This window comes from Lepidothrix coronata, unplaced genomic scaffold (genome assembly GCF_001604755.1).
Source record: "Lepidothrix coronata isolate B3197 unplaced genomic scaffold, Lepidothrix_coronata-1.0 Scaffold36, whole genome shotgun sequence".
NCBI lineage: Eukaryota > Metazoa > Chordata > Aves > Passeriformes > Pipridae > Lepidothrix > Lepidothrix coronata.
The window spans coordinates 3415405-3435701 of NW_016690216.1; positions in this window are offsets into that span (position 1 = coordinate 3415405).

Here is a 20297-nt window from a genome sequence, read left to right on the forward strand (position 1 = left end):
AGGATTTTAATTGCTCAGTTAGTTATCAAGTGTATAATTGCTTTCTGATGACAAAAAAACTGCAGTTGTTTTCCCCTCTAGTAATTCTGAAATGCTATGTTGATTTCTCACACGAAACAGTTGTATATCTGGACTTGACAAGTCCCTTACCGTACACAGTTAATTTTGACTCCACTGCCCCCCTTTTGTTCCTTTACAGTGGCAAAATAAAAGACACAACACTACTCATTAGGCATTTGCTTGCACTAATAGATCAATGCCCTTGTCTGTTCCACAAAAGTTTCAAGCTATAATGTAGAATTTTCTTCATCCTTAATTTCATCCTCAATTTTTCAAGCACTGGATTTTTTTTTTTTAGCTTGATATCAACCAAGGTAGTGGGGATTTTGCATTGGGTAATTTTTTTATTATTATTGTATTAATTTTTACTACAAAAGTACAAAATAGTCTTAAGGAAGGAAAATTAATCCAGCCCTTGGCTTTCTGCTTAGCACATGGTAGAGTGATTTACACCTGCAGAAATCAGATAGAACACATTGCCAGTGGTCAAATATCAGTGTTCATCTGCCCTGTTTTTGAAGCCCAGTTTGCACAGGTTGGAAGGATTTCCTAACATACAAGGTGGTGGAAAGGCAGCACAGTTAGAATGAGACAGACCTAGTTACCTTAAACTCATAATGTTGAGGTACAGTTCAATGAATAGCTTGAGGTTTTTTTAGGACCATGCTTCTGTGGAAAGGGTAGTCCTGCCTCTCCACTGCCACTGCTGCCCCCCATGTCTGTTATTTGGGATGAACAGAGAACCAAGTCAGCTTACTGATTCAGCTAAATGTTACCTTTTTTCTTTTTGCATGGGTTGTTTTCAGGCAGCTGTGCAAGCAGATCCAACAGCTTGCATAATTGCCAATGCTAATGAGAAAGAAGTGGTGGGAACACACAACTGGAGCACAGATGATTGCAGAGGCATTTTTGATGGCAACATGGCCTCGCACTGGATTAATAAACCATGTTTAGAAAGCATGTTGTGATGCTGTCTATGACTTGGCACTAGCATTGCCATCAAGTTTAAAAGATAATGAGTATACTGCTTTATATGCTATTCATCATGGTGATGAATTTATCCTTAAACTATTATACCCCTTACCCAATAAACTCACTTCAACTTCTTTAAACACTTAGTTTAGCTTGATAAATTCAGCTTCTCTTAAAGAGAAACACAGTATTCAGTATAACTTTTCAATATTTCACAGCAAAGCCGGTAGTAGAAACTCATATTGGTAAGGAGAAAATAAGAAAAATATTTGTCTGTGTATGCCAGCTTCAAGAGAGCTACAAGTTTATCAAGTCCAAGAATATCCAAATTTCAATTTGGTAGCAGAATACCCTTTCTTGCCTTGAACAATCCCTAAAGCGAGTGAACTATTTTAACACTGGAGTCAGTGAGAGCTGATTTTGCAATTTGACTTCATTGGAACTCTGAGCAGACCTTTTACAAGATGCTTGTCTTTCATTTCAAGAAAACAGCTGACTGGGCAAGATTGTTTTCTGCTGGTTTATCACTTTTTGCACCAGAAGTATGGTTTTGGCATCTTTTCTTTCGGCTTCAATGGAAATGAAGAGTAAGCTTGATTGAGGTGTTGCCAGCTCTCACAATTTCATCACAAGTCTCAACAACTTATGTTTTTTCTTAAATCCTCAAGATTACGGCTGAAAGAAAGCTAAAATTTTTCTATTTCATAGCACTATCCCCTTGCATAAAAAGCAAAGTTTCTGTCTTTTTTACTTGCAGACAAAGTATGAAGAATGTGAGACAATTATAGTTTCAGGGCTGAAGAGTCCCAAGTCAGTTATGAAAAACCCATTTTTGTCTTTTTCTTCATGACTATTACACCATTTCAACGCTATGGGGATTATATTCTTGTTTTCTTTCAGTTTGCAGTTGGCAGCACTGCAAATGTAACAGGAAAAAAACATAAGCATCTCTTACCAGTTTTCAGTGTGACCTATCAAATTGAAAAAAGTAGGACTGCGACTTATAGAGCTGAGTCCAAGATTTGGACAGCTAATAAAAATGAAAGGAAATGGTGCAGATGACTGAAATTGCTTTTGTGTCAAGGGAAACATGATGTTTAAATAATACCTAAGTTGTTGATATTTTTAGTTTATTTCAGTTCAATATTGTTTTTAACCCTAGGTCATCAAGGTTGCTAATCTGTAAATAATACAAAGGAATTTTTTGAAACTACCAGCTTTCCAAAAATTAAATGTTGCTGTTTGTTCTGTCAAAGATACTTCATATGGTAGTCAATTTTCCATATTCTGTGAATCATCTGAGAATATTATATGTAACAATGTAGATAAACAAAAGAGAATCCTATCCTACTTGTGGCAAATAGGATACTTGTAAAATACTAATATTGGAAAAAATCTTCAGAAATTATTTTATCATTTATGATGTTATTGGAGACAATGTACAGTTCCCATTCTCTTTAGCATTCAGGTTTTAAAAACTGAAGCATGCACAAAACAGTCATAGGCATAAAGCAGAACTGAAAAAATGGTATTTTGAACATTCTTCACTCTTATTTCCCTCATCAATCTGATCTGTTTATAGACAGACTCACAGCCTGGCAAGAAACAAAAGTTCATTTATTTCCTGTCTTTAGGTATTCCCATAAGTTATGCAGTACAAAAATCCAAGGAGCAATTTGGTTGTCCAGTAAATGGGGAAATTCTTGTTGGAGCATTTTACATGGCTGTCACGAGACACAGTTTTTCACTGCCACTTAATTTATACTAAATGAACACAGAGAAAAGTCAGTGACACAGTTATGCATCAAAGCTAAAACTTATTAATAAAATGCAAATTATTTTTTTAATATTTCTACAAAGTAAAAATGGCTACAAAAGTAGTACACATTCATGGTTCTGTATTATTTAATTCATGGTCTGTAACTTTGTCATAAATATGAAAGTTGACACACATAGCATCAGCCCAAAAGCAAATTGGTTTATGAAACTGAAGATGTCCATTTAAATTAAAACCTGACAAATGTGACTCTGTTGTTTCGTATTTTTAGCCTTTAAAAATCAAGAATTGAAAATGTGGGTCCTGTTGTGGGCTTGATTCTACCTGCTTTATTGTGCCATGGTTTGAAGCTATAAAAATGTGATTTTTCAGGGAAATGAAATAGCTTTGCTCTCTCAAACAGAGAATGGCACAATCCAGCCCTGAGGGAGGCAGTTCTGCCCTCTCCACGGTCCCAGCATCTGTTTTCACTTCCTGCATTGTCCCCACCTCTATGCCACCTCAAAATATCTTGAAATTACAGTAGCAAGGTCTGATCCCACTTCCCAAGCCCATCGATAACAACCCACAGCATGCATAGGTGATCCACTGTGATGAAAGGACCATTTCCACTTGAAGTTAGGGGTTATGAAAACTTTGGTCCAGAACTTTTGAGGAATTTGTTCATTTATATATAAAACACAGTGGGACTTACAGTCAATCACAAATGAAGTCTAGAGCACTAGAGGTGGAGTGGAGCCAGCTTTGTGTTCATCCACTGGGGACTTTTCCAGACCCCAAGCAGAAGTCCTGGAAAGACTCTCAAGCAGTGAGGCTGGTCATTGCTCCCTGATTGCAGAGGCAACACCCTCCTGAACCCCAGCCAGCCCATTCATGGCTGGCAACAAGCCTCCTCCTCTGACTCTCCCTCATCCAGCTAGTTTCTTCCTCTGTAGCAGTACAGGAGTGCAGCAAGCACATCCACCAGGGGCTCTCCTGATGGGTCACTAAATGAGATGGGTTTCTGTCCCTCCCTTGATGAGCAGAAATGGTTCTTTACCCTATCTTTTTCCCTTCTCCGTCCTCTTCCTTTGTCCACACATGACACACAAGTGGAGAGGTACAGGAGGGTGTCTAGGCATTTTGAGTGAGGGAGAGACTTCTTGGGAAGGTGGAAGATGAAGAAAGAAACCTTGTTCTTGTTAGTTTCTCAAGAAATATTTTCCTATTTGCAGCACCTGAAACCTCTTCTAGTCCCTATCTCCTTTAAAGCTTCATTAGGTTCATCAACTCCAGAAACATCATGGACCTGCTTCAACATTCCAACTCCACCTTCCCCCCTCAACACAACGCTTCAGAACATGTTCCATTCCCTTTGGTTTTTATAGATTTCTTAGAGGCAATAAACTGAATTGAATTCCCCCCTACAGGAGGATCAATCAGATCTTAATTTTTAAGCACTCTGGAGCCTGCAAAACTCGAACATGTAAAACATTTTTCTTGCTTTCCTAGGAGGACAGTATCTCTTGTTTCCACAGTCTGGACGTCTCCCTTACATGAGTGGGATTTATGCACTGTCCTGCTGGGTGTGCAATACCATCCTGTCCAACACAGCCTGTACTTTATTGAAGATCAGAATTGGATTCATGTAAATAAACTATATCTTGTTTAGCCTTCTTGGAGCAGGTGCTCATGAAAGAGTAGAGGTTTTCATAACATTTACTCAAAATATTTATTTAAACTTTGGATGCCTTCAGCACATACAGTTTTACTGTTAACATTTCACAGACATTATCTCTAGATCACCTACACTAATTTTATCAGTTCCCACCATATGTAGTATGATACTGGGGCTTTTCCAGGCTCTTGCCCATTTTTATGTATTTTCCTCACTGGTAAAGTAAAGTAATTTTAGTTGTATGGTTGCCTACACTGTAAGGTTTTTTTTATTGATTGTTTTGTCTGTACAAGGAAATGTTGAAGACTTTAACTCTGAGACCAAAAAGAGAGGGAAGGAAAAAGGATGCCAAAGTTGTGACCCACTTTTTCCTTCACTCCATTTATATTGCTATCCTCTTAAATACATGAGAAGAGCTATGCAGGTCTTTTGATTAAGGTCTATAAATCAGATTTAGAAGGCTGTGGAGTTAACTCTAGATATCCATTATTATAAAGGAATTTTTAGCCAAGAGTTCTTGTTGTATTTAACATATGCCCTTCATATGAACAAAAAATCCAACATGATCCCTGCTCAAATAGGCTGCAAATGTGATTCCAGACCTCCTCTTGAAATACATTTTCCTGTGCCAATAATGTTGCTATTTCCTGCTGACTAGCAATTAGCATCTTTTTTTCAACCTTATTCTGGCATTTTTTTTGTGTGTCAAAGTGTCCTCAACCTGGTTGATATGCATGAATGCTCTTAGCCCAGACCAAATGCCTTCCAGCAACAGTGAATGGCTCCTGCAAAGATTAGAAATGGGCAAAACATTCACACTGTGTTTGATTCCAGTGGTGCAGCAATCCTTTGTAAGGAAGTACTCAATCCAGCTAAGAGTGGACCTAGCAATAACCCATTTTCTTCTCAGCAGGTTTCTGGCATGTTTTCCACAGCCCTGCTCCTTCCTATAGCAGCATAGGGGACCAATGTCCGCCTTTTCCTCTAAAGATATCAATTTCTGTATTGCTCTGTCAGCAGCAGAAGGCTTCCCTTAATATCTGGAAAATCAGTTTGGAAAGTTTAATAGAAAAGTGGCAGAACACACTTCTTAATGTTTGAAAATGAGAAGAAGTCACTGAGGGTTTTCCAGCTGCAGTTCTGGACTCACTTTTATGGGGCAGTCCTGCGGGACTTTGGCTAGGCTAAAGCTGACATAATCACAAAACTATGACCAAAGAATTAGCAATTTCATTGTTATAATTTCTTGAACATCTTGCATTGACACAGAATTTAATTTTAATTACATTCTACATTGAAGAGTAGGAATATATTTGTATTTTTACATTGAAGAGTAGGAATATATTTGTATCATTTTTGATTTGAAAATGAAGTGGGCAGAAATCTCCCAAATGTTTCAGACAGAGGTGTTAAAGATTGAAATGTGATTGACCAGTATTACACAGTAACACAAATAACTGGGGAGAACATTTCTGACAACTTCAAGGTATGTTTTGCTAAGACAGTTTAAAAATGTGGCATGAAAATTTAAGAGAAATATTCATACAGTCTCTGGTAAGAGTGCGTATTTTTTGTCAGGTTTGCAAGGAAATAAGACTTACAAAGCCTACTTCTCTGTCTCACCCTCCTTTTTTTCTTTTTTCTTTTTTTCTTTTTTCCATTGGTTTGACAAAGAGGTGGAGATTTTACATATAGTCGAAAAACTGAAAATATATTTGACAGAGAGAGAGAAACCTTCAATACATTTAGTACATGTAAACTTTGGGAAAATCAGAGAATGTACATGAAGACCACAATAATTTCCCTGCCAAGGAAAGGTAGTTTTAACATAGTTGTATTTCTACTCTGTTGTGCAGCTTCCATTTGACCAATGTGCCCTGCTAGTTCTTGTTCAGTTAAACAGAAAGAAGATAGCAAAGGAGCTGATTATACTGCAGTGAGGAGAGGGGACTGAGAAAATGAAGACATATAACACACAAATCCATTGGAAACAAAATCTAATTTGTTCAGCTACTCATTAAATAATTTTTGTTTGCAATACATTTGGGTAATTATTTGTGCAGATAAGTTTAATGATTGTTTTCTTATTTACTGATTGAAGAATATTGAAGGATTCATTCACTACTAATAAAAATACTGCAATACAACATTAAGTGCCAAAATGCTTATCTGAAATGGACCACCCAGTTGCTTTCAGGTGGAGTATGAGTCACCAAAGATAAAGATTTAGCTATTATTCAGTAAAATGTTGCTTGAAAGTTTTCCTGAAATACAATGCTGAAATGTGCTTGGATTTTTAATTATGTTGTTCCTGCTTGTGCTGGTTTAAAGGTAAATCGGCAGGGGAAATGAACCCAACTCAAATGAGAGATTATAAATCAGAATAACAATTTAATAAAAATAATACAATAAATACAATTATGCAGACAAACAATTGGTTTTAATCCACAAAACCCAAATGTATAACCCAGCACCCTGGGGCATGAATAGAGTGATGTTCATTGGGCCCCCTGAGTCCAAAGTAAGAGGAGAGGGGAAAACCTGTTGGTGAGAGTGCTGTTGCAGTCTGGTCGAGAGTGGTGGTCATGGTCCTTCTCTGGATCCCACGAGTGGTACCAGAAGTCCCAAGACCCCAAGATTATATATCCTCAGGTTCAGGCAGGAATGCCCAGTACCTCCCTCAGGGCAGAGGGTTCCACAATGGGTATGAGGACAGGAGCATCCTCCCATCTCACAGGCCTCTTAACATCCAGCTTATGGCCTGAAGGGTCAGGCGTGCTCTGGGCAGCTGCTGTAAATGGTCTATTGATACCAGTTTCTGGGAAATGGCATGGAAGGGTATAGAATACACAGTTTCTGGGAAATGGCATGGAAGGGTATAGAATACACAGTTTTGGGTTACATCCACACAGTGGTGAGCTGGTACCAGCTGTTCTAACTAGGATACTGTTCAAATAAGCCTTTTTGAATGCATTCAACAAATTTTATGTCCTGTATTCAAAATTGTTTACAATTAAGGGAAAGTCATACCGACTTTAGGTAGAGCAAGAGTTGGTCTAGTTCACTGATGGACTTATGTGTCTATGTGTGGAACACCACAAGCAGTAAAAGATCCTTCCTGCAGGAAGAAGTAGGAGGCTGCAGTGGTGTGTTGAGAGGAAGTTAAACGCTGCTGAACTGGGTGCCTTCATTCCATTGTATTTAATGTGCATTAAATGGGAGTTCCTTGCTGCTCAAACATGCAGCCATTTGGTTCACATTACATGAATAATGCAGATAAAGAATAGAGAGGAAACATGATTTGATGAAGTCATATAAACTGAGTAAGCTATGAGGATAGCATGCTTTGTGCGAGATGTTACCTTATAAAGGACTTGGTTCCAATCTGGAGGTACCCGGAGGGTTGAGATTAGGCCCTAAGATCTCAAAGCTTGTTCCTGTTGTAAACAATGCTCATTATTCAACTTTTTTCTTGGTCTTAGAGAAATGCAACAGAAAGAACGTCTGCACAAACCTTTGAGAATGGGCATGAGCTCACACTGCCTACTGACCAAGAATTATGTGGCTGTTCTACATGCATCCCTAAGCCATCACTAAAATACCCTGTCCATCAGCTGGGGTTCAGCGTTACAATAACATAGCCATGAGATTTATGCCAGATGAAAAGACAGGGAGAAAGAGCTCATATTTATTCCCAAAATACTTTCTAAACAGTGGTAGCTATTATCACAGTAAGAGAAACAAACTGTCGGTTTTGACATCCTTTCTCTAGACTACATTTCCTTACGAGGGGAAACAGAGGGGCAGGCACTGAACTCTTCTCTCTGGTAACCAGTGACAGAACCTGAGGGAATGGTATGAAGCTGAGTCAGGAGTGGTTTAGGTTAGATATTGGAAAAAAGGTTTTTCACATGGAGGGTGGTTGGGCACTGGAAAAAGCTTCCCAGGGAAGTGGTCACAGCACCAAGCCTGATAGTTCAAAAACCATTTGCACAGTGTTCTAAGGCACTCGGTATGATTCTTGGGGCTGTTCTATGCAGGGCCAGAGGCCCTTTGATGATCTTTGTTGGTTCCTTTCAACCCAGGATATTCTATGATTCTATTAATAAAACCTTATTTATGTTTAATAATATTCTAGTCAGATCACAAAATGCAGATGTGCCAAATATTGCACTGTCTTTTGGTGAAATGACAAAAATAAAACACTCAGGTTGTAATTTTTGCAGTTCCATAGGCAGAAGGCCTTAAAGTAACTGTAATGAAAGGGGTTTGACAATGAAGAAGGGAGATGCATGCACAGTGCCAAGTTACACCTTTATCTTTGACAATAATGTGTGGAAACAGTTCTTAACATTAGTAGATATTGTATCTTAAATAAGCAAGATCATTACATTGGGGAGAGTGTCTTTATAGCTAAAGCTACTTGTAGAAAGAAGCATAGGCTCACTTGGCCTCTGCAATTCACCAGCCTCAGTTGTCCACCACGGTGTTTGGTGGCTCATCAAATCACTGGGGACTGGAGCCAGACTGCTATCCTGAGCACTTAGATGCTCCTTTCATTTTTGTGTGGAGAACACCCAAAAGTGTCCTTTATTTTTTAGTTCGCAAACTAAAGGATTGAAGGATTACCCATCTTTTACTTCAGAGGCATTGCTATTTGTTGGTTTTATCAATGGCATCACTTTTTCTTAAACCTATTAACATCAAGCCTATATGAGACCAGCTGTCTCCTTCAGCTCTTTCTCTTACCTTGTGCTGAGGGTCAGACCATCTGTACCTTCTCGACACCATTGCTCTTCAGCCAGATCACACGGACTGTACGTCTTTAATACCATGCACAAACATTCTCCTTGCATTCTGTAAGCACAGTGTACATGCTGTGCATTAACCTTATGGTGGTTCTAACAGGCCAAACAATTTGCAAGGAGCCACAGTATCGCTTAGGCAATAAATAATGATGGAGTAGTCAGGGAAGTTCCTTTGCTAGCATAGTATTTCTCAGTTAAGAAGCTCTTCAGAATTTTTCCTGTATAATCACAAGTAGTCACAACTGTATTAAATCATGTTATAACATTTGAAGTCATCTGGATGCATGTTACATACACTAGGGAGTGAAAATAGCTTCTTTAAAAGCTGAAAGTATATGAACACAATCCCGATGCCTTTGTAGTTTATGTCATTCGAGAACAGGAGTTGGACCTGAAGACATAGAGTCATCTGTAGTTTTGAATGTTTCTCTACAGGCAGTTGATTGAAGTCAATTCTTTGTATATTTTCACCAGTTCCCTCTCTCCAGTTACTTCATTTGTGGCTTTGGTAGCTACTGAGAGCAGTTCTCCAGTTCCTCTGAGGATGTATATCCCAGCTGGGTGGAGCTACAGAGGATGGTTTTTAATAAGATTACATAACCTTTTTGATAAGAATATATCTTTTTATAAGATAATACAGTCCAGCCAAAGGATTCTTGTGCTTGAGTGATTTAAACTGAAAAGCTTAGGGAAACAAGCCTTTCTTCTGCAAAATATTTCCAGTAAGCAGTCTGTATCCTCAGGAACGTGAATCAATGTGGTACTGCAGAAGTCTATAAGGTAACATACCAGCTGAGAACTTGTTTTGTAGTCTTTAAGTGCTGTTCATAGTATATTAAAAAAAAGTCTTGGAATGTATCTTTGCCACTTATTAAACAATACAGAAGAAACAGTAAACATAAAAGTACAATATACCATGAGATTGTTGCAGTCTTTGAGTGCTAGGAAGCAAAGCATGGACTCCAACCAAAGGGTCCTGGTCCCTGAGAGAGTGGTTACCTTATGATAATGGTAAGGTCAGTCTTTCTTTTACAGGGGGAGCATTTGCATTTTGACAGTGAAGAATAAATAATGGCATTGACATTTTAGAATAGTTAATCCTTTGTTTGGAGTCAGCATTTCATACAGTAAGCTTAATATCCATTCAAGATGCCATTCAAGAGCCTAATGTCCATTCCAGTCCATCAGAATGCCCCCTCTGTTCAGACATACAATGTGTGCTTAGAAAAAACTGTGTTACTTCTGACATCTAAAGTTCTGTGGAAGGCACCAGATGGCTATACAGCCATCATACTTTGGAGTCACCTGGCAAGAAGGGCTGAGGAATTTAGGCAAGTCCTCACTGGCTAGTAGAGCAAAAGTACTCCTTGTGGGACTAAGCTTTTCTGCTCCCATACAGATTCGGGGACAGACAGTATAAAACACTAAGCCCCCAAGCACCTTAAGGTTTGAGAATTTGCCTAGCTTGGGCCAATTCTAAAATCCAGTCTGGCTATATTGTTGCAGTGACTTCATTTTTCTATGATCCAAGACACTCCTCGGAAACTTGACTTCCAGAGCAGTAAGAAAACAAGGGTATTCATGATAAAACACCTGTTTGATGTTAATTTAGTAAGGACTTTTGGATTACAGCCTGTTATGATTCTGTCTTTTGGATTCTCCTTAAAAACTCCAGTAAATAATGTAGCTAAAAGTAATTTTTCAAGTCTCTTTCATCTCACCCTTTTTAATATAGCTCTGATGCAAAACTAAGCCTTCCATTCTGAGATTTTTGTCAGGTGGGACATAAGCCAGACGCTAGGCCTTCAGGCCTTTAACTAAGTGGTCCATACAGAAAAAAAGAGTCCCTGAGAAAATTTTTCTAATGCGTAGTAAGAAAACTTGAGTGACCTCATCACATAATTTCCTTTCTTCATTTTCCTTTGACAAATAATAAATTCTTGAAATATTTTCATTGCCCTATACTGCTTGCAAGCACAAGTAACTCACAAATTGAGGTCTAAGTACCAGTTTGAATTCAATGTCAACTTGTAATTGATGAGGAATGAACTTTCCTCTTGTGCATGACAGAAATACAGTCTGTAAGACTAACTGTTCCACAGTAGCATCATATGGAGTTTGGTTATCTGCTCTTCCTCTCCTGTCATTCATTTGGATCACATTCAGAGAACATGACATATTTGTGTTCTGTACAATGCAGTTATGGTAGAAGTGACATCACCTGTCATCAGATATGTTTCATATTCTCCTTCTTAAGCGTTAGTATCACTATAGTTTTCAGAATCAGGTGCAATAACATTCAAAAATGTTCTTAGTTCAAAGTGTTTACTTACTATTTTCCCTGCTGCAATAAAACACCTTTAATAAATGTATTTAGAGAGAACTGAAATGTTGACCACCAAATACTTTCTGATTCTTTTTTTTTTTTTTTTTTGGCATTTGGAATGCAGTCTAAATTATTTCTTTCCAGAAAACAGTGAAACAAGAAGTTTCACATCCAAGATTTTTGGAATTTCTACCCAGGGCTGAGCCGATTCAAAGATCTAAATGGACAGAAACTTTCTAAAGACTAGGCCTAAAGAGATTATTTTGAGGGGAATAATTTATTCCACAAATTTAATCTCTTCTTTCTCAATGTGGAATCTCATAAGCAGCTGCCCGTGTTTTCTTATTTTTTTATATCTGTAATTTGCTATAGAAATTACGAAAATTAAACTATGTCCTTTAGATTTCACAAGTCAGATATATGGGTATACTGCCTAGACTTCTCAGCTTGTGAGGTTTTAATACTACTGCAGTCCAAGTTCATGGAAAGTGGGTTTAATTCTTGGGAGAGTATAAACCAGTAAAATGCTACTGGTAGAGGAAAAGGCCAGGCAATGCTGTAATGGCTTCTGATTGCCCTCTAGTTCTTCCAAAGAAGGCAGACAAATTTGTATCTGAATGAACCATCAAAGGAAAGATGAAAAAATTATTCTTGAGTAGAGTGAACTCTCCTAGAAGAGGGAGCCATGCATTTTTTAGTTGGTTACTGCATGAATGTTAGCTCTGAAAATTCCTAGGGGAAAAAAATCCTAATTAAATGTAATTCAACATTTCTTCTTTCTAAAGCAGCTATTATGGAATATTGTTCCCAAAAGGAAATAACTTGTATTCCCTTTTATTACATCACACTGAATATGGAAAAGTTCAGATCGCTGGAAGAAAATGAGCATCATCAGAGGTATTCATGCCAGCTGTACTAGGGTGCCTAAAAGGAGAGTCGAATCTTTAAGTTCCAGCTGAGTCGAGAAGAGGTAAAAACCCTGCGGAGAGCCATCCTGCACAGGGGTCTGGCTAAAGCAATCCGAAGCCTTGCAAGTCCCGTCTCCCTCCACTGGGCAAAGAAAGAGTGTATTGAAATTAGCTGCCTAAAGATTGGTAGGCTTCTTGTTCGATCCAGAGTGATGGTCTTTTCTCTGAACTGGATCTTGGTCCATAAAAACCTGTATTACAATAGCACAAGAGTTCTATAACTGGTCTAATCCTCACTACAATTCATGTTGGTGTTCAATAACAGAGATGTCTGTTTTGGTGGAGTGGACAAGTGTGATTCTGGGCAGGTTTTTCAGGCTCCACCTCTAGTTTCGGCATCCTGTGATAGAGGAACATAATATTATTACTGTAAATGCTGCTGTCATTGCATTATCTGTCACTATTCCAACATGGATTATAAAGGAGGATTCACAATAGGGCCAATATTACAAAAATTGCATCAGATAATGACATCGTCTGTACAGAGACTTCTCTTCTTTATTATATGCAAAAAGGGCTGTTCACTGTGGTAGGACCTTACAAATTCCAAAAAGTCTGAAAATTAAAATAACGTTAAATAAGTTAAGAAAGTTTAAATTTTGTCACAGGCAACAAGTGGATTTTAGTTACTACCCTCTCCTGCGATAATAAGTGTTTATAATACTGTACTTCAGAGGTCCAGTGTGCAAGGAAAACATTCCCCAGCCAAGGACATAGAATGAACTGCAGTCCTCGTTCATCACGCAGGAAAAAATTCAAATATAAAATGCATAAGGTAAATAATAAGGTATTTAAGACTCATTCTGAAGAGACAGGCATTATCAGTGGTACTTTTAATGGTGTTCTGGTTCATCAGGAAGGATCTGAAAACACAAACCATTGGATTATCTCCTCTTGTGACAGAATGGCACATTCTTAGCTGTATTGTATCATATTTGGATCAGCTATAGGTCCAAATAGCACCCAAAAGTCAAATGCCAAATGCCTAGATGAGAGGTTGGACTCACACCTGAGTATTGAAACTTCACTCCAAACTTTTGAGTTTGGGTCAAGCACAAACTACAAAAAACATATTTGCTAGATTTTTTTTCCAGATCCAGCCCAAGCAAGTAGTAAATGCACAAGACCTGAAAAAAATGGCAGATTTTTCACCATTTGAATCTAGGAAGTTCATCCATCAATTAATTCTGGATTCACTGTGGATTTGAACTTTGGCAGATAAACAAACACAGCTCGATTGTATGTTTCTTTCTTCACTTTCCACATTTCAACATGCAATAAACTCCATTTCAATCTTCAAAAAATTTGAGTCAATTGCTCTTCTTTGTGTCTGTATCTGAATTTTGCATCTAAACCACTGAGTGAACCTAAGCTTAGCTACCAGTCTGCGTGGGCTGATGTAAAAGCCCACTAAAGCACATCTGGTTGCTCTCAGTCAGAACTCCCTTCTATCTCCATTGAAACTAAGGTGAAGCTTCACCAAGCAGTGGCTGGGCCCTGGCCCCGGCTGGAAAACGTCGGCTGCAAATTTTTCACCTGATGGTGATTCAAGTTCATGTTGGATGGGGCTTTGAGCAACCTCGTCTAGTGACAGCGTCGTAGGAACCAGACGATCTTTAAGGTCCAACCTAAACCATTCTGCCATTCTACTATTCTATGATTTGTTTCCTTGCACCATCTGGTGGTTCTTTAGACTAAATGCAACAGCAGTGCCCAGCGTTCCAGCGGCGATCCCACAGCAGCTCCCAGCTGACCTTCCAAATGGTCTTGGGCTAATGCAGGAGGTAGCACCTGTCACCAGACTAGTTAATAATCCAAAATGGCACAAATCCCCCTGGTATAGCAGAAATCCTGCTTTTTGCTTCAGGTTGCTATTCCATCATCCTGATCACAAGCCTCTTCACAAAAGCAGATGCAGAGTAAAAAATGAAATCTGACAAAACTGTATTTATAACAGTAAAAATAATTCGGTCAAGGTTTAACAAGTGCTTTAATCAGGGTAGTCTATAAAGCCTGCCAGAGGTATGTGCCAGCTAATAGCAACTTTTGACCCTGATTTTTGGCTTTGTTGACTCTTGGCACTCAAACAACGTGCTGGCTCAGCACTGCAACAAAGCCGACCAATTGCATGAAATTGTATTTAAGTGGTTTTGGAGGAGGACAGCCATCATCATTAGATGATTAGAAAATCTCGAGCTCAGGAGTGGCGTAACAAATGCATGTCGAACTGTTTGACTATAGAGCACAGTTCACAGGATAGCTTAAGGAATTGAGGAAAAAAACCCGGAAATACATGTATTTCCCCAAGGGAATGCATGACATTATAGAAAAAGTGATGTCTTCACTCTCCACTTACGGAACCTGGAGCTTGTGACTGTGGTGAAATGGTTTAAGGTCTCAGTTGTTGAAGACAGCAAATCCAAACAGATCTGATTGGACAAGTTCTGCAAACCCTGCCAGATGCTGAAAATTGCTCAGTTAAAACCTGGACTAACTCCACCAAAGCCAGTAGAGAAATTAGGAACTAACAGATTTCCTTCAGCACATAGTCATGTCCTTCTTTTACTTTATGTTATATTCAAAGAGGAAGATTCCACGTCTCCCAGCTTTGGAAAACTTTCTTTTTATGACTCCTTAATTTTCTGCACATTCTGATAGTCTCTGGAGATGTGAAAATGGGCCATAATACTAGTGGGACCTGTCCTTGGAGACTATTCCTTGCACAAAGGGAAGAGCTCTCAGAATGGTGACCTATGGCTAGTATACCTGATAAAAGAGCTGCCTCAGGGAAGGGGTCCAGCAAGACTAGCAAAAGTGTTAGACTGCTCTGACAACGATGCGGATAAACAACCCCCCCCCAGACATACACACACCCAGAGCCCAAAGCTGCAGGAAATTTCAGAACAGGCTGAGTCCTCCACTTCTTGTCCTCCCTCTCCTCCCCACCCACATACGCACAACCACAGTAAGTGAAATCTTGTTCTCTTTCCCTCCCAGATCAACTAAATTTTTGACTAGAGGGAAAACAATACTTAAACTTTCCACTGTGGAAGGAAAATCTCTATCTCCCCATTTTGCTAGGTCATATTTGTCCAATATTTACGCCAAGCCTATTCCCCACCTGGATATCTGTGAGAAGGACCTCACACAATCAGGTTTTTCTCTCAAAGACTTTCTGGTAAGACACACCCTTTTTGAACTACGTGGGATACAGCAAAAGTTCTTCAGAAAGCATTTCCTCTTTCCCCTCTTCTGACTCGGGCAGCTGTAATTTCATTGACTTTCCAGATGCTGAGCCCTGTTCTAAGGAAAATGCTGCACCGACATAGCCTGTGGGAAGAAATAATTGAGCTGTTAAAAAAGCCCAACAAGACACAGACTGAAAAACAGGTTTGTTTTTACCCTCAGTGGTTTTGACCTTAGTGGTAATGGTTGTTTCTGATCTGTCAGATATCTCTCTCTATTCAGAACTGGTATTCTTTCCAAAGAAAAACTCCCGTGAACCCACTTTCATGAAAAATGCAGAACACTTCACTATTCCTAAAATAGTAGGGAGTCTTTCTGAGGTTTTGAATATTATATAGACCTGTATCTTTTTAGCCTTATTTTCTTAAGTTGGTCCAGCACACAGATGCAGGACATTATATGCCATGAATCCTTCTTTGAAACACCTTTGCTCACGTTTATATTTGTGACTATTCAGCTTTAAAAGCAGATTCATTTATCAAGCTTGCATCTACATCTGAATTCAGGATAAGGATTTGGCTCTGATAAGAGCTCAATTTTTGCTGTAACAGTCCTGCCTACACTAGGAAGGACTTTCTTTGATCTGTTATAAACTGACCAAGACAATAGTCATCTGAGAAAGTCTTGGTTCATAACTCATTTTTACAACTATCTGTTTTCTTTTCATTTGTTTGGGGTTTATCTTGGTTATGAGGGCCCTGAAACAAATTTAAACCTCTCCACAAAACTATGAATGTAAACTCTCCTGTGAAGCAATCCAGTTTATCTGTTATCATGATTAATCAGATTATGATTCTCCAGCAAGGCTGTCCCAAGGCCAGAGCAATTAAGAAACTTGCATCCTTTTGTGGTTCCTGGCTTTTATTTATTTTTATATATTCTCAGTAACTACCTAGTCATTTTAGTTTAATTGCTGTATTTCTGTAGTACCCTTCCCTCCACCTCCAAAAAGGAGTTCTTCATGAACTTTTTGTCCCCAAGCACTAATCTGTTTCGTGACCTGAACAGCATTTATACCCTGGTCATAAATGAAATCTGTATTTCATCACATTCATCGCTCTGTTCTGTGCTACAGCCAAATAGCTGCACTCCTACAGCTTCAAATGATGGCACAGAAGAGAATTGTTAGATATGCACATTCCAGCTATCCCACATCTGCCAGGTCTGTTGTGGGCAAAAATGAGGAAGCCAGAGCCAAAAAAACAACCCTGCTTTGCGTGTATGTTTTATTTTAAACCATTCTGAAGCCAAGAATGTGAAGATCAACCAAATGCTGACATGCTAGTAATATTTTGTTTTACACAGAACTATAAATATACTTATCACTGTTTAAAGTAAGACTGAATATACTGTAGTCATAAGAAACACACATGTTCTAGAGGACATATAGAAATAATCATATGAAACAAAGACTGGGAACACTTTCTTTTTCTGGGTGTGGTTAAACTTCCTATAAAACTTCACTGGGAATAATCTTCCATTCCTTGTGCAGGTGAGATTAATGAGAGTTTTCCAGAGGATTGGGTTCAAACACAAAGGCTTTTTTGTACCTTGTTTTCAAGTTTTTTGTTGACTTCTTTCATTCTGGACCTGCTTTTAAGCCATCTATAGTTATAAATAGCAAAACTATTATCAGTAAGTCCAAATTCACTATATAGGAGAACCTTCACTGGAAAAAATGTAGGTTCCCATAAATTAAAAAAAAAAATGTTCAAAAGAAACACAGAATTGCCTCAGCCAGGCAGCAGCCATGATTAATGTAGTTCACCCTGCTGTCTCTGACAAAGACCAGCACCAGACACAGGGCTAGAAAACTGGTAGGAAAGGATATAGCAGGATCAGGAAGAAAAGGATGAAAAAACGTTGTAAAGTACCTGTTGTATGGGCAGAATGCACATACTGACTTTCTGACCTTTCCTAATACTGAAGGTCAAGGAGAAGGAAGAGGCAGACTACACAGACCGTCTTTGGTGAAGAAGAAGAAAAAAAAAATGGTAGTGATAACGGGTTGTAAGCAGGGAGGGGAGAAAATTCTGGTTCTTGTGTCATAGAATGGACAGGGCAGGCAGAAGTGGAGATCATCTCATGGAATGGGAAGTATAGGATCTCTGAGTAAGTTGCTCCGGATCTACTCCTACTCAGGAAAGGAAATGCACACACTTGTGTGCCACTGGAGAAGGCAATAGAGTAAGTCACTGACAGATTGATGGATAAGTACACCCGCACTGGTAAAGTAAAAGATTCTAGAAGGCAACCCAAACTTCAATAAGAGGAATTAAAGGTATCAGATGAGTTTTGTCAAAGTTAAGAGGACTATCTCTCTATGTAGCAGTGACTGGAGAGCATTTCTGTTTCAGAAAAAGAAAACACAATTTCCTGAGTCAGTGCCTGAGTTGGCAGAGCATTTCTAGATTGAGGAGGTCTGAATTCAATATTTCCTCTCACCAAGTATTGTACATGCCCCCAGGTGCAACGATACCTTTATGAGTCACTCTGGAGTACCATTAGTAACTCCTGGCTCTTCAGCCAGACCAGCATTCACATGCAGCAGGAGATGCACTTCAAAGCCCATTCCCTTCTTCATTCATGCAGCACAACACATATACACTACTCGCAAGCCCAACAAGAGGCAACTTGAGAGAGAACCAAAACGCTCTCCTCTTGCTCTTCAGAAGAGGCAGTGGACCAGAGGGAAACTTCCAGTTACTCAGATCTGACTTGTGTGCTGACAGTAAGACCACACTGGTTTTCCATATGGTATATAAAATGAGCAAACATAAAAATGGGTATTGATGAAGTGAGATTCCACCCTTAAAATGCAGCTGAATTCAGTGAATCTGTCCAGGCAAGTGCCAGAAAAGTGAGGGAGCTGCAACATCATCACATAATCCATGAAATGAATAAACTCAGAGTTAAATGGACCTCACAACATGAATGCAAGACTGCCTATCTAGTGTGTGAAAGTCTCACCGTATAAATAAAATTCAGAGATAAATCCTGCAGGAACTGCAACAAATGGGATACTTTAAAAAATTTCAGGCCTGTTCGAAAACTATCATCGCAACCATTTAACAGCAGTAGCAGAAGCATATTGAGTTCAGCAGTTCATAGATATCCATGGGTAAGCCAATGACCAACCTGTGTGCTTATTTTCTGCACATTTAAACTGCTCGGTCTTTGGAAATTTGTCTTCTTTCTATGGTTCTATTTACTCACTTGGCCCTAGGAAAAAAGTTGGTTAGGAGGGAATGAGTAACTTTTTTTCACCTTGTTGTTTTTCCTCGTTATTTTCCCCCCAAGAAAGGAGCAGAATATTCTCTTTTTTTTCCTCTTGTTTTCTGCCAGCATGCTGAAAGATAGGCATATTATCAGACTGATAAATTTTCCGAAGAATTCTGAAGGGTTGATCTAAACCAAATGTAAATACTAAGCAATGCAATTCTTGTACTTTTTTTTTGTTCGGTGTGGTTACAGAAATCATTAACTTGAGTAGGGCTTGGACTGACATCTGTAATGCTTTTTTTCCATGTTCATCAAAGATCACTAAGTAACTTGAAAAATGTGCTTTTGTATCTTAGTAAACAAAAACAAACATTAAGACTAAGTTTTCCCCCTCTATCATTTAAAAGTGAAACATTTTAGCTTCCTTTGAGGTTTGTTCTTCCCTTGAAAGATATATTAGAGTTTAAAAAGTACCATCACAATGACAGACTGGCATGTTGAAACTGGTTGGGTTGTTACTGATGCCTTATGCTCTCTGGAGCATGACTACTACAGTTATTTGGTTCTCAGTTAAATATTCATGTCGGTAATTCCACTGCAGTCTTCCAAGGAGAAGTTCAAATACATCAGCAGGATTTACACTGCTTCTTGAATTCTTGAACCAGGATCTGTGGACACTGTTTGTAAAACACCTGAAGTTTATTAAGTGCTTGGCATTCATGGGCATCTTATCTTTTTCACCTAACAACATCTACTTATAATTTATCAAAATCTATGTAAATCTATACAGATTAAGCCTGGAAATGTATCATCATGACAGGCAGCTATAGAGGAGTTAACTAAAAACTGCAAGCTAAGTCTCAACTTATAATTAATAATTAACCTTTATAAGATTGCAAACCCTTTACTCCCACTGTCAGGCTGCTACTTATCAAAACATTTTCGGTGCAGTCAATGAAAGGTGTGTAACTGCTGACAAACATGAAAATGAGTCTGCAAGTCTTCAGTACTTGGTGTACACTGTTGAGTCTTAAGTAAAATCTTGACATCATTTATTCAGGACAAACTTGATCTGTTATATAGCTGCCGCTACTTTGAAAACTTGTTGTTTGGTTGGTTGGTTTGGGTTGGGTTGGTTTGGGTTGGTTTTTTTTGCATTCTGGCAGGTTTGTAGGAAGATTCCTAAAAGATTTGGAGTCGCTCAGGCATGTCTACAACATATGTGGCTAATTATTGGGCAGCATATGTCAGTAAGTCAGGC